The sequence below is a fragment of the Crocodylus porosus genome, unplaced genomic scaffold (assembly GCF_001723895.1).
Source record: "Crocodylus porosus isolate Cpor-Errol unplaced genomic scaffold, CroPor_comp1, whole genome shotgun sequence".
Taxonomy (NCBI): Eukaryota; Metazoa; Chordata; order Crocodylia; family Crocodylidae; genus Crocodylus; species Crocodylus porosus.
This window is the reverse complement of record NW_017728949.1, coordinates 74,134,252-74,144,251: the sequence shown is the minus strand read 5'-3', so window position 1 is coordinate 74,144,251 and position 10,000 is coordinate 74,134,252. Positions and strand designations below refer to the sequence as shown.

General features: G+C 37.8%; 1 protein-coding gene across 3 annotated transcripts in view; it reads left to right on the top strand.

Moving 5' to 3' along the window:
• ZEB2 (zinc finger E-box binding homeobox 2) overlaps nt 1-10,000 on the top strand; it is a 54,454-nt gene that overhangs the window by 102 nt on the left and 44,352 nt on the right. The gene's annotated exons all lie outside the window — the stretch shown is intronic.

Here is a 10,000-nt window from a genome sequence, read left to right as displayed (position 1 = left end):
ACTTAAGATATTTAGGCTCCAAATTGCAGGTTAACTGTGTTATAAAAAATGAGTCAGAAGTATAACTATTAATCTTTGGGGTGGAGGAAGATAAAATGCCAGCAACTGCAAAACTTCTAAGCAGAAACAGAGAGTTTTTGAGTGTGTGTTTGTGTGTGTGTTTTATTTTTAAGTTACAAACTGATCAGTCATGTTTTGAAGAATAGTTAAATACACTTTAGTATTTATTGACTTTACACCTATTACATGCTTTTTAGAGTTGAGCAACCTTTGGGAGGAAGGTGATAGACACAATATCTATTTACGCAAGGACACATTTCCCTTTTCTTTATGTTCAGCTTATTCAAGGTTTTGTTTCCAAGGTCTTATTACTATAAAACTTAAAGCTAGACAAGGTCTACACTCATGCCAGATAACAGCACCAAAACAATTTTGATGGTTCAGTAGCTTATTATTTCATACTTCCAGGTCTTAAATTACAGTCATTTTCACTTTCCTCCTGAATATATTTCAGGCATGATAATAAGTATATTTTGCAGTATGGGTTCTTAATTCTTCTTTTTGCTGGTTGATTTAAAATACTTTGTTGAATTGTCATGTATCCTAATAATTAAAGGGGTATTGCTAGGGATTTCTTTTGGTGTAATGCTTATATTGTTTAGGGATTTGACTTATTTAACAAATCATTGCAGAACTGTTTGCAAATAGATACGTAACATAGATTGAAGCATAGAAGTATGGTGATAGTTTTAGCTTTTTCCAGCATTCCTTTGCTGCATCCTCACAGGTCCCCCCTCCCTCTGCCCCCATCATCAAAGGCAATTATTGACTGGATTTTGAAGTGCATATTATCAAGGTATTCTTTCCTTGGAAATGCAAGAATACTGTAGAAGTAGAAAGCAGGAGGACCTGAGTAATTTTCTTAAGAAGAGAAAGCACAAGTTGACAAATCTAAATGACTCAATGAAAGAAAGAAATGTGTTGTTTTTTTCCTGCGGCATCAGTATGATGCTTCCTTCCCTCCCTCCTTCTCCCCATCCCTTTTTTGGCATGGGTTAAGTAAGGTAATCAACACCACTCTAATTTTACTTCGGGAAACAACAGAGGTTTACTTTTTTTTTTTTTTTAATGTTCAGATTCAAGGTGAATTTAAAGCTAGAAGAAGCATTACAATCTAGAAAGAAAATTATTCTAGTGATTTAAAATATCCCTGAGTGATAATTGTACATAGGGGTGATATAAAGGACCAAGTCCTGTCTCCCATTGATGCCAATGGGAAGTGTGGTATTGGCTTCCAAGGTCCATGGTCTAAAGAGTCAATATGGTAAGATGGAAAGGAGGAGAATTTCACAAAACTACGTCTTTCTTTTTTTCTTTCTTTCTTCTAAAAGCAAGAGCTTAGAGAAGTGATGGGAGTTAACTCTATTATTTTTTTTTCTATTTTCCCTGTCCCCACTTCAAATATTGAAAGCTACAAGTCAGCAGCTGACTACAGCTTCTAAAATGTCTGCACCCTGATAATTATAATTGTGTCACTATTTCCACCGTATATCCCTACATTACCACAGTTTGATTTTATCTTCAAGTTCATCCAGGCATGGCACTTGGGATGGAATGGAATGAAAATTATCTGGGGTTTTTTTTAATTGTAGAAGAACTACATTTTACAGGAGTTGATTCTGATCTCATTCATGCTAGTGTGAAAGGAGTAATTCTGTGAAATAAGTGGTGTTCCTCCAAAGTAAACTGGTGTGACATTAGAATCAGAATCCTTAGTTGAACTGCAAGTGCTCAGTCCAATGTGATTTCCATAAATATGTGGTGTCATGGAATCAGCATGCGAAAGAACTTCCACCTTACTTTAAATTACCCCCCAAATATATATTTGTGTTATAGCCCCAAATGGCAAAGAGGAGTCTAATGCATCAATAGCTTCCATTTATACAGGGTCCTTCAGTGCACATTAGATAAGCAGAATGTTAACTTTGTACAATAAGTGTGTTATGTGATAGATCATAACCGCTCTAAAAAATCCATTACAGTTTTCAGGATTGATAATCTACAGAGTGAATGCTCTCTATAAGTATGAATTTACATAATAGACCATAATAGCTCTGGAGGATCAGTCTCCTCTTGCAACTCTCATATGATTCTAAGGAGGATTTATTTGCTGTATTTTTTATTAAATTTTAATAAAAGAAAACCTCAACTTGTGCATTTAAGAAATTCTCTTCTTTTCTATCTGATATTTTTTGGGCATTATGACAAATGTTTCTGCCACTATGTTATCAGCAAAGCTACCCTGCCTTCCACTTGACTTAAGACTAACATGGCTAACTACCTCTCTTTACTTCTCTTGACAGGGAATGGGGTGCAGTTTATACCACAATCCCCCTCTGCTTCCATCCATATCTTTATCTACTGACCAGACTGGTGCAGTAGCGTTGTTTTCTTGTTCTGCATTTACCCGGGGCTTGGAGGCTTCACTTTAGAGTAGTTTTTCTTCTTTTACCCTTCTTTCTTCTACACAGTTGTAGCCCTAATTGGTGCTTCCTTCCCCACTCCAGCAAGGGACAACTTTTCTTCCATGTACTCTCGCAGACTCTTTCAAAATGGAAGGGTGGCTGAAAAGTTCTGCTGCATATCACAACAGTCTACAATTATTCTCTTCCTGTAAGTGTACACCCACCAAGGGAAAGGGAGTTGCATTAGGCTGCTGGGAAGCAACCTGTTTTGGTCATCGTTGGCCCCGTTGTGAGCAACACAATTATATAAGCTTTACCTAAGTTTCTTCACAGAAAAAGAGCAAATCCCAGAGAGGTGAGTATCAGATGTATGTGATGGAATAAGCAAAAACCAACCACCTTGTAGAAGCTGCCTTGGCTATGTACTTGAAATCAAATTATCTTTGATTAGTAAAAAAGGAACTATAAATTCTGCCTCTCCTCCAGCAATGTAATGCTGCTAGCATTTATTTTTGGGAGTCCCTCTACATCCCCTGCCTGTTCTTCATCTGAGAATGTGTAAAGACTTCATTCACAACAGATAATTTAAACTGACATCTCGAAAAGCAAATTTTCACCTCTAATCAAGAATTCTTTATTTTCACATAAAAAGCCAGAAGTAAAATATCCAATTTTTTTTTTAAATCTCAGCAATCTTGGAAATATGAATCCCAGTTCTTTTTTTTTTCCTCAGTGGGTGCATCTACATGTGTTATTAATGCAACACAATAAACTGTGGTGCTCTTCATGCTGGAATTTATTGCTCCTGGATGCAGCATTTACATGTGCGCCCATGACTGCAGCATGTTCAGCCAGAGCAGCACAGCTCCAGCTGGCAAGAAGCCCAGGGTGGGTGGAGAGGGTGTCAGTCTGCCAGCCCAGACCTGCTCCTCGCCAGCTTACTGTGCTGTGGAGGGGCTGGCTGGGGACCAAGGGCACTCCAGTGCAGGGCTAACCAGCAGGCAGCCCCCAAAACTGTAGCACCCTAATGCCCCAGCCAGCCTCAGTCACTGTCTACATGTTCATTGGGAAGATTAAATAACTCAGCTGTAGGATTTAGTCCAGCTTAATAGTGGTGCACATGTAGATGGTGATGCTTTACTACAGACATAAGTAGTTAACTCTGCAGTCAAGTGTCTCATGTAGTCTCAGCCACACTGAAATATGGAAACTATCAAACTCAGAATCATTTCAGTCTGACAAAGACCAACATATTTGGGTCCCCCCCAAGAATTCTTAGATACGATGTGCAAGAGTTATCAATACATGTGAACCCATTTAGAAAAAAAAAAAGAGGATAAAATTGTAATTTCCTTCAAAATTGAAACTGATGACAGGTATGCATTCTCACTTCTCTTTCAAGGACATCAGCAAAATTGAATGGGAGAACCCTGAGGGAGGCAGAGGAACCCATTGTAAACCACGAGGCTATATGGAATTTAAAGCAATACAGTTAATGTAACTACCCAGATTGAAACCACATTACCTTTTTTAACTAGAGTTATTCTCTCTGAAAAGGGTTCTTCTTCCAAGACCCTGTTGATGAAAAGATAAAAGAAACCTGACATAATTTTGGATTCACCCCAGCCTATCTTTAGGCACCTGTTTTTACTCCTTTTTACACAGGGACAGCCTGTGTAACATGGTGTAGCATCTTAAAATATGTAATATCAGGCAATTATGAATTTCTTTCTAGTGAATGAAGATCAGCATTAATCTGACACATTAGGAGATTTCACAGGGAAGTTAAAAAGAGAACAGGTAGAGCAAGTTGCACTGAAGTACTAAGGACATTTTAGAAATAAGGGACCACACAGAAAAAAAGTGTGAAGATGGTAGCGAGAGCAGACAAATGAAGAGTGATAGGAGATTTGTTGGCGGATGCCAGTGGACAGCTTGGATGTCTCTATAGATGACATGTGTTTTCCAGGCAGAGCAGTGGCATCCAACTCCATAGCCAGAAGTCAGAATTGGCTCAGATCAACACTGTAAATCTTCTGTTCTTCTGTATTCTCTACAGCCAAATTTTTCATTAAGTCAGTGAAAAACATGGACCAGATTCTGCAGTAATCTTAAGTAACTCCTTTCAAATCAATGAAGTTACAACAGGGAAATAGATGTGAAAACAAAAATAGTATAATTGACTCTACAATGTAGAAACATCTAACCATAAATAATTTATCTCCTATAACTCCCAGAAGAAAGTTATAAAGCTGCAGAGCAAATCTAGACCAACCGTCATTAACTCCTCATCCAGTCCTGTTGAGTCCCCTGTAAGACAGTAAACACATAAGCCTTATAAGCATCACTTTATAGCTACCTTTCAGAACCCAACTTCAAATAAATTGGCACTGAACCTAGTATAACCCAGTTACTCACTAGAACTCAAAATTGTTATCCATCTATTCTTCTTTCATTCATATATTTCATCAGATCCTCATAAATTCTAGATTATTCTTTGGATTTCACACCTTCTACTTCTAGGCTACATCAGCACTAGTATGAGTCTCAGAGCAATTCTCCATCTTCCTTTTAATTTAAAAGGGAACCTGAAGATCTTCAGTCAAGACTAAAAAGATATTAAGATTCAGAATATCATTAAACAAAGTCACAATATTCCCAGGAGTGCTTTCTGATGTTGCTTGACCTTGCAGAGGTCTATCTTTCCATTCCTAGAAGTGATACAATTGTACCTATGTAGGGTTTACATACAAAATATAGTGCAAATCATCCACATCACCACCACCAAAATCCTCCAATACTTATCAATTAGACCAAAATCGCAACAAAGCAATTTATAACTCTTCCTGAACAAAGTCGTTAGCTGAGCCAGCTCAGTTCCCGATTCATCTGAAATAGAATTTAAGGCTTTCAGAATTCTTCTAGGCCTCGTTTTATTATTATGAAATGTTGGGGGAAATGATGCGATGAAAAAACTTTCTATACTCTATCCGGAGGATAGTCTATTAATTTAGCTTTCTAAAAGTACATACCCAAGAATCTTGATTGGTTGTCCACATTATCAGGGGTTGAAGTGTCTCCCCAGTTAACAAATTTAATTTGGAAAAGAGACCGAATCCCAAAGAAGCAGCTGTTGTGATACTGGCATAAATGGACACCTCCCAGAAGAAAAGGGCCAAGAGCCTTAGCAAAATGTATTCTCATTATTTTACCTAACCAAAGTCCTGACTATGTACCTTTCTTTTGACTTCTGTCAAGTCAGAGGTCTTCCTGAGCCAGATGGTCCATCAGGCTGAGGCACACAGCCAATGGCATACCGGTGAGTTATGTGATCGTGTACTCATTTACACCTGGAAACAGTCTTCGGCATGTATCTAGAACAGGGTCAAACTCATGCCTTTGAGGCTGTAGTATGATGTTTGAACTGTTCTATCACCACACTGCCTCCAACTTCTGTTTTTAAAATAAATGGTAAAAATAATTAGCACAAAGTTAAAATAACTTCATAAATGCTATATCTTGGTCTTTAAATGAACTTCCCAGTCTAATGTAGCTTTCACATAGATATAGGGTGTATCTACATGTACTTTTATGTGTGCCTAAACTTAACGCACATTTCCCTAATGCGCATTAAGGAGATTTAGATACATGTTTACACATACATGCGCTAAGGCAAATTAACATGGTGTCAGACTAAGTAAAGTTAGTCCCAAGTCAGTCAGTGTACACAGCACTGATGTTCCTTAACGTGTCTACATGTGCATTACGGCGCTTTGGCTATTTGCACCTAAATCTGATAACTGCTTTTGCAGGTATCAAATTTAGGTGCAAATAGCCTAAACTCACCATTTTTAAGGTGCATTAAGGGTTCACTCATGTAGGCCTGCATCCTTAATGCACCTTAAATTGAGACGTGTAAACATGCCCATCATTTCCTAACTTAGGGACCTCTCTACTGACAAGGTCTAACTGCCCTATTCTAAAAATCTGGATGTTGAAACCTTTCTTTGCTCTACATTATAATTACTTTATTCTCTAGCCAAGGCTTAGTTTCAAGTTCTTACATTCATTCGGGTTAAATGGAAGAGAGAAACAAAGGTATCCATAGATTCTTTCTTCCTTAACAAGAGATAGAAGAGTTAAAAAATAAAAGACTGATCATCAATACTGAAATTCAGGGCTGATGCTTTTAGGCACCCTTTTAAGCTCCCTAAACACCCTTTTAAGTTAAGATTTTAGGTCTTTCCTCTCTTCACCTTCACATTACCAGATTTGTTTTAAGACAGCTGGGATATGCCTAGACTGAGACCTAAAACTTGCCCTTCAATCCTGAATCCACAGCAGTTAGAATTACGGGGCATAGAAGAAGCTTATTAGTAGTCATGTTTAAAATTAACTAAATGCAGATTTTTTTTTTCCACACAGCTCGTAGTTAACTTGTGAAACTCATTGCCACAAGATGCTGTACAGGCCAAGAGTTTAACCAAGTTCAAAGAGGATTAGACAAATTTATAAAGAACAGGTCCATCAAGGGGTCTTTAAGAGAAGGCAAGACACATCTGACCCCATGGCTAGGTCATCTGACCCCAGAGCTCTTTCCTGCCCAGGGCAGGGGGTCAGACTTGATGATCTGCTAAGGTTCCTTTGGACCCAAACGTTTATGAATCTATGAATCAGTGGGTATTACACTGTTATACAGTACAGGCTCCAAAGGAGGACTTCGTAGGCATCAAGACTAGGTACTGACTTTCAAAAAGCCCAAGACAGACTTGATATAAGTTGCAAAGTTCTCTGTAAGTGGCATAGTTTAGATTGGTAGTGAACAAAATGCACACTCGCTCTTTGGGGAGAGGGGAGTTTGTGCAAATCTTAGACTGGGTTCTGCCATTTTTAAATCTGTCTGTGTGCAACAAATTTTTGTTCTGTTATGAGTACAGACCAGTTTCCAATTACTTATGTCAGTAAAAGTGTAATGTCTGTACCTGGCAGTAGCTACTGAAGCTGTAAGGTAATAGAGGCAAGGGATAGATCAGCCTCGACAGACCCTGCTATAGGTCCTGGACAGGCATCTTTTCTTTAGCCTCTGCTCTGTGTCACTGTAACATGCAGAATATTGGGCAAGTTGGACCTGTGGCTGACCTAAAACGTACTCCCTTATATTCTTAAGTTCAGTCACCGGTAGAATTCCTGAAATCATATTTATTCTTAACTTTTCTTCATGACTCATGAGATCTAGACCGTTTTTTCTGAATGGGAACAGATTAGGTGTGGCTTAGGATCCTGGGCTTTCTGTCAGGTCCTTCTTCAAATAAAGACATCCCATAAAAAATGAAATGGTGGGAGTAATAAAGTAGCAAGAAACATGTAAGGCATTTTCTATTTGATGTCTATGGTTAGTATATATAGGAAATGTATGCTCAATGCTTTTAGTCCATTCTTAGGTCACACCATTATCCTTAAGGTGTTGTACTAGTATCATGAGTATTTCACAGCAGTTCTTTACCTACTCCACAATCAGCATTATTCATATACAGAAAATTTGTGTCCTTTGACCCACAATCTCTGTCCCTGTATCAACCCCCCAGTGGCTGGACTTAGTGTAGGGGATTCCATACAGTCTATTAGGAAAAAATTCTCTGATGCTTCCAGCCTTGGGGAGGCTTCAGAGATGCTCTATACTTGCAACCATGAGGCGACAATATTTTCTGCCTCTTTAGGTCTTCTCTGCTCTTCTCACCACTGGTTTACTGGGTTAATGACCAATAGCAATAGATCTAGTGGTTTTCTTCCCACATTCCATTCCTGTCCCACAACCTCTTGCACAAAGTTAACATGTACCCTTTGTTCATGCCTTTTAACCTGAGGGTGTCCATGGAGAGAATTATGGACCTTTCTCTAGGTCCAAAAACTTTGTATCACAACGCTTGTAGCCAAGTGTACCACAACTGGTTCTCAATAATTCTCAGCATGTTTTTGTTCTTATATGGATGTTTTATTTTCAAAATACTTTACAAACCTTAACTAATGCTCACAGCACTACTGAGGAATAGTTATGTTCCTCATTTCACAGAGGAAGAAACTGAGGCATGGAGATTGGGGTCCAAACTGGGCTACCCAGATTCTCCAGAGTTACCCAAATTCTCAAAGGTTACCCAGATTCTCAAGTTGGTGACCTAAAAATGTGGGTACCCAAAATCGATGGACATTTTTGAATATGGTGACCTAAATGACTTGACTAAGGCTAATCAGGAAGCCTGTGTCAGAACAGGCATTAGAACCCAAGAGTTCCCAGCTCGCAGAACAGAGAGCAAATTGTCATGTCTACCTTTCACTCTAAATTGTTCCCACAAATTCCTTGCAAATTGTTCCCAGAAATTCCTTGCAAATTAGTTATAAAATTGATCTTTTACTTTTCAGGTCCTTTATTTTACTGGTTATGTCACAACCTTAACAATACTTGAAATCAATATGAGTTACATCGTGGATTGGAGGTAGCATATGGCCCTTAAGCATAGTTTTTGCATATTAATATATCAGGAACTGATGTCTTATTTGTTCACTAACTGACAGAATAATGCACAGAAAGCACATAAGTATGAACAGGAGTTAGGTAATATTGAACAGAGCATTTTCAAGACAACACTACAACTACTGTACTTCAAATGTCAGACTAATTATTAACAACATTTAAATGTTATCATGGACCATTTTTTAATAGTGCATTTTTCAGTACGTATCATTATGGGCAGAAGCAAATGTCACATGTAGCTGCTGTTATTGCATTGTTTACAAAAAATATAAAAAATAAGAAAATAAGTTATTTCTACAGACAGTAAAAGGAACTGCTTGTTTGCTTAAATCTGGTGGTAAAATGAATCTATATGTTTACGCTATTAAAAATCTAAATTATTTTTAGGAGGAAAAGAGAAGGTTTACTCTAATCCAGTCTTATAAAGTGAAAACTATGCTTTTTAGCTTTTCAAATACAGGTTTTTAGAAATTCATATCCAGATATGTCTTACTATGACAAGTTGTTGTGAAGCAACTTTAAGTATCAGCTTTGTACTTTTTGGTAAATCCACATTACATCTAGACTTTTGGAGAAAATGAAACTTTAGAATGATTCGACACAAAATGGCACACAATGCCAATAATTCAGACATTCTTCTTATGCACAGTTTGATCTTATCCATTACTGATCATATAAACATAGCATTACATGGCAAATGTCTCTGTAATAAAGTACAATACCTGTCTATCATTATGGGAACATTTTGCCAATGCAACTGTTACACGGAGTTGTAATTAATTCCTCTGAAGATTGCAGTTAGAGTTTTTGGATACTAATGCTGGTTTTGGACATTTATTATTGCTCTTTAGTTGGCTTTTTGCTGTACCTCAGAGACAGATGTAAAATTAGTGTCTATTTTGAGCCAGCAAACAGTACATCTTTCCTCCTGTTTATTGAATTGCAGAGAGGAATTCTTTGGGCTCCCACTTCTTTGTGGTCTTGAAGTAACAGTCTGTTTTTGTGC